The 14,203-nt window shown below is 44.5% G+C and overlaps 1 long non-coding RNA gene across 1 annotated transcript in view; it reads left to right on the top strand.

Moving 5' to 3' along the window:
• The window catches only part of LOC143271784 (uncharacterized), a 29,547-nt gene extending 16,679 nt beyond the window's left edge, over nt 1-12,868 (top strand). The window contains exons 2-5 of the long non-coding RNA XR_013048914.1: nt 5,451-5,532; nt 6,086-6,185; nt 6,896-6,999; nt 9,170-12,868. This is a non-coding gene — a long non-coding RNA (uncharacterized LOC143271784). The remainder of the gene's footprint in view (nt 1-5,450; nt 5,533-6,085; nt 6,186-6,895; nt 7,000-9,169) is intronic.
• Nucleotides 12,869-14,203: the final 1,335 nt, after the last annotated feature.

Raw genomic sequence — 14,203 nt, 5'->3', positions numbered from 1 at the left:
CTAGCAAAGCTGAAGTCAGAAATACTTAGGATTTTGGCGGTGGTAGTGGTGGGGTAAGGCCTAGAAATATGTTTGTGTTTTGTTATTTAAAAATGGTAAACATACTTTCTTAGGATTCTCTAATAAATATCAAATTCTCCCTGGCATATCATGACTATGTCTCTCCCTTCCCCCCCCCCTCTCTCCCCTCTCCCTCTCCCTCTCCCATCTCTCTCCCCTTTCATTGCAACAAAGTAGATTGAAAACATAGTCTCAATGTATCAGAGCCCCGAACCCCCTGTCTGTTGAGGATCCAAGCTCCAGCATCAAATGTCCCTGCAGGGAATGTTTATGAACCCAGCCAGACCATCAGTTAGGTGCTGATGGGAAGATATGAGGGATCCCTCCCACCCCTGCCCAACAGGACAGTCCCCGCTGCTGGGGAGTGCCAGCCTGCAGGGGCCGCTCGGTCTGGCTCTTTGTAGTCTTTGGGTTTATGGTTCCCACTCTGAAGATTTTAGAAATACTATTTAATAATTATAGGTTAACCCGAGCCTTAAATAACTTCCTAAGGAATGTGTTAATGTATTTCCACTGTCTTCTGGAACCAGCACATTTTCAAAGGAAACCTGGGTAATCCTCCAGTTGTCAGGTGTGTGTGGCTGTTTGAGTAGTTGAAATAGTGTGGCAAGTGAAAAAAAAATATGTCATGGGAATCCAGATTTTCAAATGTTGGTGCTGAAGACTGGAAGCTGAGAAAACAGCAGCTGAAGCATTACGGTTACCCAAACCAAAGATGCTACAACTCGGAACAGTACAGAACCACCGCAAAGGTAAATGATCAGGGTTGCTTTGGAAATGGTGCAGGAAATGATTCAGAAGCCTGCCCAGAAAAACGTCTTTTTAAAATATTTATAAATCCCATTCACATGCATTTTCTGGGGCTATTATTTGATGACTTATTTGTGACATATACAAATTGTCATGGCACAAACAAGGGCGCTCTGTGCCCAGAGTTATAGATACGTGGTGTGTGGTTTTCAGATCTGAATGTACATGAGATTCACTGTCTGTACTTTTAACAAAAAAAGTAGGCTGTGTTCCCATTTCAAATGTCTGCAGAAAATTCTTCAAAATGGATGAGTGGATGGGCCAGGCAGGCGGTTCATGGGTAAAAACATGCGCCACTCAAGCCTGAGGACTTGAGTTCAAATCCCTAGAACCTGTACAGCACAAACATCTCTAGTCATGGAATTCCATGGGTAGATGGGAGATGAAGGTTGCAGGATCCCCAGAAGCTTACAGGCCGGTTAGCCTGGCGGCGTCCACGGAGGTAAACAAAAGACCCTGTCTCAAATAGAGTAGAAGGCAGGGACTGATATGTGAGATTGTCCTCTGACCTGCAATGTATGCACTGTGGTATGCATGTGCCCACATTCCCAGACACAAATGTGCGTGCACATACATTCATAACACACACACACACACACACACACACACACTAAAGAAGGCGAGCTGGGTATGATTGTACATGCCTATAATCCCAATATGGGGAAGCCAAGACAGGAAGCTCACTGATTTTACTTGACTTGCTAGTGAACTTAAGGCCAGCCTGGCATATATAACAAAATTCTGCCTCAAAGAAGACAATGCACATTCCTTGACAATTCATATACCGCAGTATTGAATACTGAGTGTGTGTGTTACATCTCTGAGGGGAAAGGTATCCTGGCATTTGAGAGCCAAGGCACACCGCAAAGCCACACCACAAACAAACCTCACACAGGAGCTTTATTGGGAAGGAAGAACACAGGAGGGTGGCTGCCTCTGCTCCGAAGAGAAGCATTAGGGAACTGAGCCGAAGTCAGGCTTTATATAAGGTTTCTTGGTGGGGAGGGGGGCTTTCCAGAGTGGCCTGGGATTGATGGGAGTTTTGTGGCCTCATCTTGGGGCAAGCTCAGGGATTGTGGGATTCTGTGGCCTGATCTGGGGCTCCCCCCGCCACTCTGTAGGTAGGGCAGAGCTTGGCCACCTGCTTCTTGAGGGGCTGGAAGCTGCCCTCATGGCCCTTATGGCTGTTAGAGTAGTCTGGGGCCAGGGCCTGACCACTTGTGTGCCTCGAGGGTCTCACACTTGATAGGTGATGTTGCTCTGTATGCTGTGAATGTGTTGCTCTGATTGGTTGATAAATAAAATGCTGATTGGCCAGTAGCCAGGCAGGAAGTATAGGTAGGATAAGCAGACAAGGAGAATTCTGGGAACAGGAAGGCTGAGTCAGGAGTCACCAGCCAGACACAGAGGAAGCAAGAAAACAAGACGGAACTGAGAAAAGGTACCAAGCCACATGGCTAAACATAGATAAGAATTATGGGTTAATTTAAGTGTAAGAGCGAGTCAGTAATAAGCCTGAGCAAATGACCAAGCAGTTATAATTAATATTAAGCCTCTATGTGATTATTTTATAAAAGGCTGTGGGACTGTGGCTGAGAGATTTGTCCTGACCACGGGCCAGATGGGACACAGGAAAACTCCAGCTACACACACACTGAATCCTGTGCTAGACTAAGGAGAAACAGGATGAGGTGATGAACATAACCTCTGTCTTCTTACTATGCCATGGGTTTGGTGAAGGATGTTTGTGTTTGTTGTCATAGTTAGTACACTTGATAGGTGTACTAACTAATCTATGATATATATCTAATCCTATGATATACAAGGGAACAATCAAATCACTTTATTTCATTAGAAATACTGATTAAAATTTGCGATGGTTCTGTACTGTTCCGAGTTGTAAGATAGACTGGAGAGATGTCTCAGAAGATCACTGACTGCTCTTCCAGAAGACCCACGTTCAATTCCCAGCATCTTCATGGTGGCTTACAGTCTTCTGTAACTCCAGTTCCAGGAGATCCAATGGCCTCTTCTGGCCTCCACAGGCACCAGGCTTGCAGGTGGTACAAAGACCATATTTTTGCATATAGGCAAAAACACTCATACACATAAAATAATAAGATAATAATTTAAAAATTAAAAATCTCAAGTAAATAGAATTTATATAAGGTTATGAGTCACACCTTTCTCATTCATTTTTGTATTTATTCCAAATAGGATAGTACTTAGTACACAGTATGTACTCAGCAGTTCCCTCTTTTTTTTCTTTTTCTATGAATGTGTTTCTATGTGTATATATGTATGTGTGCATTACATCTATCATCTATCTCTCTACCTATTTATTATATATCTATCTACCTATCTATCATCTATCTATCTATCTATCTATCTATCTATCTATCTACCTATCATCCATACATACATCAATCTGTCTATCTGTCTGTCTGTCTATCTACCTACCTACCTATCTATTATCTATCTAATATATCCTGGGTCCATTTCATGCTGTTTGTATGTACATGTGTTTAGGGCTGACCATTTGAGATTAGATAATCTATCAGGAAACTCATCCCTGGAAAAAAAAGAGGATTCCTTCTCTCTTCAAAAGCCAGTGATTATTTGTAGCTCTTCATCTAAGGATGGATCCTTGTGAAATTTCCTCCATTCATGTTGGCATGTTGACCAGTGTGGTCATTATGCAGGTCTTGTTTAAGTAACCATACTGTTGAGAATCCAAGTAAGTTCTCTAGAGTCCATGATCTCACCAGCCATGTATGGTTGGCTAGATTTACAGCACAGACATGAATCCCATCCTACTGAGTGAAGTTTAAGTCCCATTAGACAGCTGTTGGCTACCACCAAGATAGAAGTGTCACTGCTGCTCCACTAGGGACCAGTTGGGGGCTGGCTCTCACAGTGTTGGGGGTACTGTGCCAGCTGCCATGGGGGAAAACAATCAGTAGTCCCACTCAGCTGTGAAGAGTCCTGTAAACCACAGCAGTGGCTGTCCTGGCACGCGTGGGTTTTTTGTGGGGGTGATAGGGATTGAACTCAAGTCCTCGCTGTCCGGCAGGCACTTTACTGGTGGTGCTCTCTCCCAAGCCACCCAATAGTTTTTAAATGAATAATGATGCCATAATTCATTCTAATGACACCTGACAAAGCCAGGCATTAATACCTATACATAATGAGTGGAAAAAATCATGGCATTTAAGAAAAGTCAGAAATCAATGACCAAGCCTGAAATAGAACCAAGGTCTCCTGATCTCCAATCTGATGCTTTGTGTCTTTGGTCACACTAGTGGATAAAATTAGGACCGATGTCCCACCTTTCTGCGAAGGATGTGAACTTGAATTAGGCGCAGTCACACATAGTATAGAAGAGGCTTAAGACCATTAAATTTCCTAAAAATGATAATGAATCCGATTCTAAAATAAGCCTGTTAAGTGCTGTTCTTAAATTGAAGGGATAGTAGCTTATGATGAGTCGCGTTTCTGCTGTGAGGGGTGAGGGATCACTTTGCTGCCTGCTTGGCAGGGCCTCCTTGCCAGGCCAGGCCTTACTTCACATTGTGTCATTTCTCTGATTGCTCACCTCAACTCCATCTCGGGATCTGGAAACTATATCTAATTCTCAACTGTCAATGAGTTATTTTGACTTTTTGCATGCTTTTGAACAAGCTGGTTTGAAAACATCTAATCCTATGATATACAAGGGAACAATCAAATCACTTTATTTCATTAGAAATACTGATTAAAATTTTCTTGAGTGAGAGGTTGATAGCTTTGGTTATTAAAAAAGTTTTTTTTTTGATTGCCTATGGATCTTGAAGACAAACTGTTCTAAAAATTTCAGATTTTTCTAACTTCAATAAAGCCTTTAGTGTTTATATTAAGAGATAGTAAAACCTATGTAGAGTACAAACAGAAAGATCCAGGAGGGCATAGGCTAAATTGGTGTCTAGTCACAGGTGGTCAAGACCTGGATTCCTCATTAGTCCATGACTTTAATTCATAGGGAAATAGAATGAAGAGTCTGGCATTTAGAAAGAGGGAATTAAGCGACATTATCCACAAGAACTTGTCAAGATCAAGGCACACTCCCCCCACTTTTGCCAACACTCACCCCAAAGCTCTAAAAGACTTGGAGATAGTTGGAAAGAGAACGAGACTGCAGGCCGGGTGGGCTTACTGCCCGTCTTAGTTCTCAGTCTCTCAGATGATGAGTTTGAGTTTGCCTGTGTGACCGCAGGCGCTGTTAAGAAGCCTTCAGACACAACATGCCATAAGAATGAAGACAATCCGCCAGTTTTGTTGTTAGTGCATTTCCCCACGGTATCTCTTTCTACTGTCAGGAGCAGGAAGGCAAATGGTCACATGGTAGCCCACGCCGCTTCTCCTTCACTAGCAACTTATGTGGCCTTCCTGAAATATCAACCACTGTGAGCTGTGGCAGGGGGGGTGGGGGCCACAAAGAGGAGACAGGCGGTGAAATCAAAGACATGGGAGTGGACGTGACTACTGTGTGGTCTTGTGATGGAGTCGGTCATAAGGTGGTGTTTTCATTCTCTGTGTTTCAGAGCATGGCTGGGCTGGTCCTGTCTCATGCCACCCCTCTTCCATACCCAACCACGTGTGAAGAAAGAACAAAGCATCTTCCAGGTTAGTCGGTTCCTCTGCGGATCTTGCCAGACTGCTGTCACAGCCCATAAGAAGAGAGGGTCGCAGTTTCCTCGTGTGAATCTTCAGGAGTATTTATTGTTATATCATACATCTGGAGAGGGAGTTGGTAGGCAGACAGAGGCAGGAGGTGAGAGAAAAATAGGAAGATGGATCTACAGCCAAGCATTCTCTCTGTCAACTAGGACTAAGACCAGAAAGCAAACACGTTTGGTGGTCCTCACCGCTAATAATACAATGTATTTATTGGCCCATGCACTGTGCTAAACCTTTTAAGGGTTGCATCCCATTAAAATTTTACAAGATTCTATGAAGCAGGTTGGGGAGGAAAGTGTTCATTCAGCTTACACTTCCACATCATTGTTATCATCAAATGAAGTCAACACAGGAACTCAAACATGGCAGGAATCTAGAGCAGGAGCTGACGCAGAAGCCGTGGAGGGGTGCTGCTCACTGGCTGGGTCTACATGGCTTCATCAGCCTGTTGGTTTGTTTGTTTGTTTGATTGATTTTTTTGTTTTGTTTTTTGATACAGGATTTCTTTGTATAGCTCTGGCTGTCCAGAACTCACTCTGTAGACCAGGCTGGCCTTGAACTCACAGAGACTGGTCTGGGATAGAGTGCTGGGATTAAAGGTGTGCACTTCCCTTCCACTGCCTGGCCCAGCCTGCTCGCTCTTTCTTTCTTTCTTTCTTTCTTTCTTTCTTTCTTTCTTTCTTTCTTTCTTTCTTTCTTTCTTTCTTTCTTTCTTTCTTTCTTTCTTCTTCCTTCCTTCCTTCCTTCCTTCCTTCCTTCCTTCCTTCCTTCCTTCCTTCCTTCCTTCCTTCCTTCCTTCCTTCCTTCCTTCCTTCTTTCTTTCTTTCTTTCTTTCTTTCTTTCTTTCTTTGTTTCTAAATTACTTATTTCTTTTGCATCCCTACTGCAGTTTCCCTCCCTCCTCTCCCCCTAGGCCTCCCTTCTCCCTCCCCTCCTCGACTCCTCCTCCACTTCTATTCAGAAAGGGGCAGGCCTCCCATAGATATCGACAAAACATGGCATATCAAGTTGCAGTAAGACTAAGCACCTCCCCTTGTATCAAGGTGACCTAGTATGAAGAATAGGGTCCTAAAAGCCAGTAAAAGAGTCAGAGGCAGCCCCTGCTCCACTGTTAGGAGTCCCACAAGAAGACCAAGCTACACAGCTGTAACATACATGCAGAAGGCCTAGGTCAGTCCCATGCAGGCTCCCTGGTTGTTGGTTCAGTCTCTGTGAGCCCCTATGAGCCCAGGTTAGTTGATTCTGTGGGTTTTCTTGTGATGTCCTTGACCTCTGTTCTCATACAATCCTTCCTCCCCCTCTTCTGCAGGATTCCCGAAGCTCTGCCTAATGTTTGACTGTGGGTCTCTGCATCTGTTTCCATCAGTTGCTGGATAAAGCCTGTCTGATGATAATTGGTGTAGGTACTAGTCTGTGAGTATAGAAGATTATCCTTAGGCATCATTACATTGAAATTTTTATCTTCCAGTGTGTTTGGTTCTATCCTAGGTCTCTGGGCCATCCAGCCTCTGGGTCCTGGCACTTCAGGCGATGTCAGGGGTGGGCTCACTCTTGTGGCATGGACATAGACCAGTCACTGGTTGGCCACTCCCACAATCTCTGCACCACCCTTACCCCAGCACATCCCATGGGTAGGGCAGAGTGTAGGTTGAAGGGTATGTGGCTTGGTTGGTGTCCCAATCCCCCACTGGAAGTCTTGCCTGGTCACAGAAGATGACCAGTTCAAGCTATATATTTGCTATTGCTAGGAGTCTTAGCTGGGGTCATCCTTGTGGATCCGTGGGAGTTTCTCTTGCACTAGGTTTCTACCTGACCCCCAAATACCTCCTTTTCCAGTTGGCTCTTTCAGTACTCCCTCCCCTCACCCCACCTCCACCTGGTCCCTTGTGTTCCCATCTCTACCTGCCCTGTTTGCTGATGAAATCTCTTCTATTTCCCCTTCCCATGGAGATTCATGTGCTCCTCTTGGGCCCTTCTTGTTTCCTAGTCCTTCTGGGTCTGGGGATTGTAGCATAATTATCCTTTACTTTACAGCTAATAACTACTTATAAGTGAGTACATCCTATGTTTATCTTTCTGGGTGTGGGTTGCCTCACTCAGGATGATTTTTTTTTCTTGTTCCATCCATTTGTTTTTGAATTTCATGGTGTCATTGTTTTTAACAGCTGAGTAATACTCCATTGTGTAAATGTACCACATCTCTTTATCCATTCTTCAGTTGAGGGGCATTAGGTTGTTTCCAGATTCTGGTTATTATTAATAACACTGCTATGAACATAGTTGAGCAAGTGTGCTTGTGGTATGATTGATCAGTCTGCTTTCTCATAGAGTCCAGGACTACCTGTCCAAAGATGGCTCTACCTACAATAGGCTGGGCCCTCCCCCATCAATTACTAATTAAGAAAATGTCCCACAGGCCTGCCTATATCCTGATCCTATAGAGACATTTTTTTTCAATTGAAGCTTCCTCTCTCTGATGACTCTAGCTTGTGTCAAGTTGGTGTAAAACTATCCAGGACATAGGTGTTATTTATCCTCTAGCTCTACTTTTCAGATAAGAAAATCCAAGTTGGGCTCATGGTGCATGCCTTGAATACCAGCACTTGGAAGGCAGAGGCAGGCAGATTTCTGTGAGTTTAAGGCCAGCCTGGTCTACAGAGTGAGTTCTAGGACAGACTCAAAAAACAAAGGGAGGGGGCAAGATCAACACAGAGTAAATAACTTTTCTAAGATGTTGCTGCAATAAAGAGCAGAAAGCAAATGGTAAACCCAGGTGTGGTGTCTTAGTTACTGTTCTGCTTTTGAAGAGACACCACGACCAAGGCGACTCTTAAAATAGAAAGCATTTAAGCCTTGCTTACAATTTCAGAGAGTTAGTCCGTGAGCACCATGGCAGGAAGCAGACAGGCATGGTGCTGGAGCAGGAGCTGAGAGCTTTACATCCTGCTCTGCAAATAGGGGGCAGAGAGAGAGGGAGGGAGGAGAGAGACAGGGACAGACAGACAGAGAGACAGAGACACTGGGCCTGGCATGGGCCTTTGAAACCTCAAAGCTCATGACCAGTTACATATTTCCTCCAAAAAGGCATGCCTCCTAAGCCTTGTAATCCCTCTCAAACAGTTCCCTTCCCCGGTGACTAAGCATTCAAGTATATGACCCTATCGGGGCTGTATTCATTCAAACCACCACATGTGGCTTGACTCCCAAACCCCGGTGTCATCCTACATTTCCAGGATGAGGAGATTTACCTTCCTTCTCCAGTGCTAGGTGCTCTATCAGGGACAGTTCCTTCATCTGGATGGCTTCTCTAGAACAAATGACCATTGTGACGTGGATATGACAGTCTGAAAGTTCATGTGTGGAAGGTTTGCTCACATGTGGTGGTAGAGCTGACAGGCGATTGAATCACGAGAATGCTGATCTCTGTGGTCTAATGCATCGATGAGTTTGCATCTGAGCGGGCTGTTAGTCCAGGGGCAGTAGGGCCTAAACAGAGGAAGTAGAGTGCTGGGGACATGTCTTTGAAGGTCTTTCCTGTGCCCTAGCCCCATCCTGACAAACACTCTGTCTCTCTGCCTTTTAGTTGCCACAAGACAAGCGGTTTTCCTCCGCCATGTCCTCCCACCATGGTGTTTCTGATTCATCACGGGACTAAAAGCAGAGGGGTGGCCAACCATGGCTGAAACCCCTGAGCCATGAACCAAAATCAACCTGGATTTCTCTTGAGTATTTTGTCATTGTGACAGAAAGGTGACCAGTACAACCAGCTAGAGTCTCAAGCACTCACAATTCTGGAGGAATCTGGCAGAAGATACCTAGGTATAAGTTGACTATCTGAATGTACACTTCCTGCCATGGGAACTAGTTTGCAGAATCGGGACTCCTGTGCCCAGGGTGGTTGTGCCACTCTTAGAAAACTTCAGATCTTTGTTTTCACACCTCTGGATTGTCTTACGCAGTTGTCACCAAGCTGTTACTTTAATACCACAGTCAATCATATATAATGGCATAGCCAACACACCTGACATGCTCATTAAAACAAATATCACATTTGCATAATCACCGTCAATAGAAAGATCCACATACCAGGCAGCTGGAAAGCTAATGAGGTTTGTTCGGGCAACAGTACCCTCCTCATAGTGCATGTGTCCCAGGGACCTCCATGGGACTCGACAACCTCTGCCTGCCCCCCTCGCCCACTTCCTGGAGAGGTAGTATTTGTGTTAGAGTCATTCATTGGAAGATTGTAGAGGAGGAGGGAGTGACCAGGAAACACTGAAGCTGGTTGTGTGAGACGGTGCCGTTATTGGAACCACAAAAAAGAGTATTTAAGAGGCAGTGTTACTGACTATGGAGCCGGAGGACACCTCCAGGAGGGGCTGCTATGTGATGTGATTGCTGGATTCATGTGTTTGAAGAGAGGCTGGTCTATTTAGTGCTGCATTTGAGAGCAGAATGGAGCTCACAATCCAGGCTCATCACAGCAGGACAGGTAGAATGTCCAAGGCCCACAGTCTGGTGGATGTCTGGGGACAGGTAGGGCAAGAGGGTCTAGAAGACGCTCCCTGGGTTTCAAAGGCTCTCAATGTGTCAGCACATGCGGTCATCCCCATCTGCTGTGAGGTGGGCGCTGTCACCCTCGTTGTGTGGATGAGACTCTAAGGCTGCAGTGAGCAACCTCTCTTAGTTCACACAGTGAGGAAGAATCAAAATGGAGACCGGAATTCAAGACTCAGCTCCTAAGACCAAACAGGCTGATGTTCTAAGAGTCCATGGAGCATTGTCCTGCTTTGTGGGGAACAGGAAGCCTCCAGCTGTGGTGATACCTCGTTCCCACCCACCCCTCTCCTTGAGCCTAACTTCATCTTGTCTTGTACATTGACTTGAGCCACATGGCTTCCTGTAGTTCAGTCCTCCTATGAAGCAACAGAGTGGGGACATGGTCTGCTGAAGAGCAGAGTAGTCTCCTGTCTCAGTGCAGTACATTTCCTACCACACAGCCTTCTCTGTCTTAGTTTCTGTTATCTTATTCTCCTATGACCAGGAGAGGCCCTTAGAAAAGAAGGAAACAAATGGTGTGTGACTGCTCAGTCAACTCCAACAAAACGATTTATTTTAATTAATTAAGTTCTTTGAAAAAAAAGCCAGGCTATAGTCAGAGTCTGGTGAAGCCAACAATAGTGTCTTTCTTTAGATGAAAGGCCTTTGACCATCTTTGGTCCGTGACATCCTATTTGAGAAATGCTCATGTATTATTCGTGGCTAATGGTCGGAGGACGCTGTGAAGTAAAGATTGAAGGTCAGTCGTCAAATGGACCTGTTTGCTCAAAAGTCTTTGGACTGTTTCTGAAACGCTTTGAACCCTGATGTGGATGATGAGCAGCTAGAGGTGTGAGTCATTAGACTCTTGCTGGACAGCGGCTTCCTTGGGGTAGCAGCCTGAATGTACTGAATTCTGACTTGCCACAGTTCCTTTGTTAAACTGTCATGGCTGGTGAAGGTGACAGTGTTCACTGTGGAAAGCTTTGGGGGCAATTATGGGAAAGTGCTTGTCTCGTGCATGAATTTTGTCCCTGCCAAAGAGACCCAAGTTACTGTTTTCCCTCAGTGGGGCAGGTCTGGATAGACTGGGAATGCTGATGGGTAGGAGGTGATGGAGCGGTGATTGTCAGAAAGGTAATGGATGTTGCTTTTTGAAGAGCTTGACTTCAGTCCCTGAGTCTGAAGTTGTATATTGAACAGGAAAGCATTTTCACTTTTTCTGTCCTTCAGGACCTTTTTAAAGTTCTAGAATCTTAGAAATAAGCATTAGAAATGACCCATCCAAAGTATTTTTCAAGTTTCCTAAAGATTACCATGGCAACTAAATTACTTCATGACTAAAGGAAACGTGTTTAATGATGTTTTTCCTATCACTCATGAGTTGCTGTTTATTAAAGAGGAAATGCCAGAGGTGGGGACTGTCGTGCTCTTTGTAAAGGAAGAGTATGAACTTCTCAGGAGGGGGTGGACGCCCTGAACAATATGAAGGAAGTTTGTCAGAGCCTCCGCGTGCTCCTGTGAGTAAGTGCCTGGCAATGACAGAATGAAATCATTTCGTGGGACATTGTTGCTCCCTGAAAGGGACACAAAAGAGCAGTTTTACTACGGGTTCAGTTTGGGGACAATTTGATGGTAGCTTCTTTCTTTATTAGAACATTTTGAGTCCCCTTATGCTGTATCCCTTATTTTGTGTCCTACCAAGTGATTTTTTTCATGATCTGAAGAGGGAAGCAGCAGTCAAAGTTAAGCTCTGCCATTCCCATTTACTCTCTTTTGATGGTGGTATAGAATTGCATCCTGAGGTTTCACTTAGGCTTTTTTCAAGGGAAGTTTTTTTCCCTTTGGCATTTATTTGTGTCTTCTTAGAAAACCTGTTTCCTTGTACTGTATCAAAGCCAGCTTCATCCTTGGTGACGGAGAGAGCATGGCACTATTTGAAGTGAAGTTTTGTCTCCTCATCTAGATTAAATGTGCAAGGCAGGTGTGCACCTCGAGCCACTTATTTCCACATCTGGGTAAATCTTCCATTGTTCCGGGTGAAGCCACCACCTCACAATATGTAGATGCCGAGGTTGGAAGACTTTAAGGCCACGCATCTTGACTCTCCCATATTCCTCAACGTTCACTGCCAAAGCCACCGCTTTCCCCAGAGGCGGCCTATTGCATTAGAAAGCAAGAATGGATAAAAGTGCTTTCTTAAAAAAATCTAAAACTGCTATAGAACTTTGGATTGTTTTTTTTTTATTTAAGAATTTTTAAAGTTCATTTTACATACCAACCACAGATCCCCCTCTCATCCTTCCTCCTGCTCCACCGGAGCCTGCCCCCCTCCCATCCCCTCCTCCAAAAGGGTAAGGGCTCCCATGTTACCTGTGGATTCTTACTTGACTCTTTGGATCAGTGAAACAGAAATGCCAGCAACAGCAAAAAGCAATCGACTTCTCGTGGACTAAACCCTGTCACCCGGCCAGCGGTTGGAGCGTCGCACAGCTGGAGCGAGACTGAGTTCTGTGGTGTCATTTCTGTTGCTGTGGCTATTTCAGTTTTTACCAACCTTAGTTCTTGTCTACCTAACAGCCTTCAAGTATCTCAACATAGCAGACCCATGGTCTTTCCAAGATAGCTCTCCTCACGGCTATTCCTCTCGGCTCTGTTAACAATTTTATGTGGAATGAAGTCAATGGGAGCTCATTCTTCTCTGCTTTTCATTGTACTGAAAAACATTGAAACTGTTTTTCTCTCTTATGTTTTACTTATTTTGTAAATTTATATTGCTCTTTTAGTTTTATAATAGATAAGATCACAGGACACATATAGTTAATATTGTATTTGTATGTATGTTCGTGTGTGGTGGTCTGGATGACAAATGCGTGCATACGCATGTGTGTGAACACCTAGTTCCCAGGTGTTGGCACTGTTTGGGGAGGTTTGGAAACTTTCGGGATGTGGGGCCTTGGTGAGCAAGTACGTCCCTGGGGGTGGGCTTTGAGAGTCCATCTCTGCCGCACTTCCTGTTGCTCTCTGCGTCCTGTTGGCAGCTGGGATGTGACCGCTCAGCTTCCTGCTTCTGCTGCTTGCTGCCTTCTCTTATCCCTCTGGGATTATAAACTCAAAAAACATGCTTTTATCGAAAATTTGTTTTTATCATGGTATTTTATCACAGCAACATAGAAGTAACTGATTCAGCGTGCACACACACACACACACACACACACACACACACACACACAAACAGAAAAAACAACTGGTTGTTTGGGGTTTGAGACAAGATTTTGCTGGCCTTGAGTCTACAATCCTCCTGCCTCTGCTTTGTGAGTGGTAGGATTATAGGCAGGTGACGCCATGCTTGGCTGTATTAATATATGTTTAAGTAGTTAATGTATATATGATAGCTTACTTTAACTTTGGGCACTAAAATAGCCTTACCCCTAAGTAAGTCAACACATATTTTATAAACTCTGTCAAGATATATTTAGTCAGAATCTATGAAAAATGACCCCCCACTCATGTGTGTCACACACTGGGGAGAGGGGCCTGGCCATGGCCGCAGTTAGCTCACCAGGCCACCAGCTCCCGAGGCAGCACTGTGACAGCATGTACAGTTGTGTGTTGTATAGCAGGGTTCAGTCAATGACTGACCACAGTGGTTCCAAAAGAAACAAAGTCCCTGAAAATTCCCTACTGATAGCATAGGCGTCATAATGCCACGGCACAGTGCATTCCTCACGTGTTTGATGTGATACTCACATGTGCAAACCTGTCATACTGCCCGGTGGATACGAGGATGACCATTACAGAACCTAATAACGAGGTCATGATATTGGCTTACAGATTTTTCTTACTGTATTGTACTTTTTCATTACCTTAGGGTATACCCCTTTTACTTTAAAGGTAAGTTTGCTATGGTCCAGGATGCTTTATTTGACATGTCTCTTGATCGCATTAGGAGACCACCTCAAGTGACTGACTTGTATTGTGAAGGGTCACAGAAGTCTATTCTGTGATGTCTACATAACAATGGAATTGCTTCACAACGAATTCCCCAGTGTCCCCGCCAGTCAACAAATCACAACTG

The sequence above is a fragment of the Peromyscus maniculatus genome, chromosome 2 (genome assembly GCF_049852395.1).
Source record: "Peromyscus maniculatus bairdii isolate BWxNUB_F1_BW_parent chromosome 2, HU_Pman_BW_mat_3.1, whole genome shotgun sequence".
NCBI lineage: Eukaryota > Metazoa > Chordata > Mammalia > Rodentia > Cricetidae > Peromyscus > Peromyscus maniculatus.
Note: the sequence above shows the minus strand (reverse complement) of the source record. Positions and strands in the feature narration are given on the sequence as shown.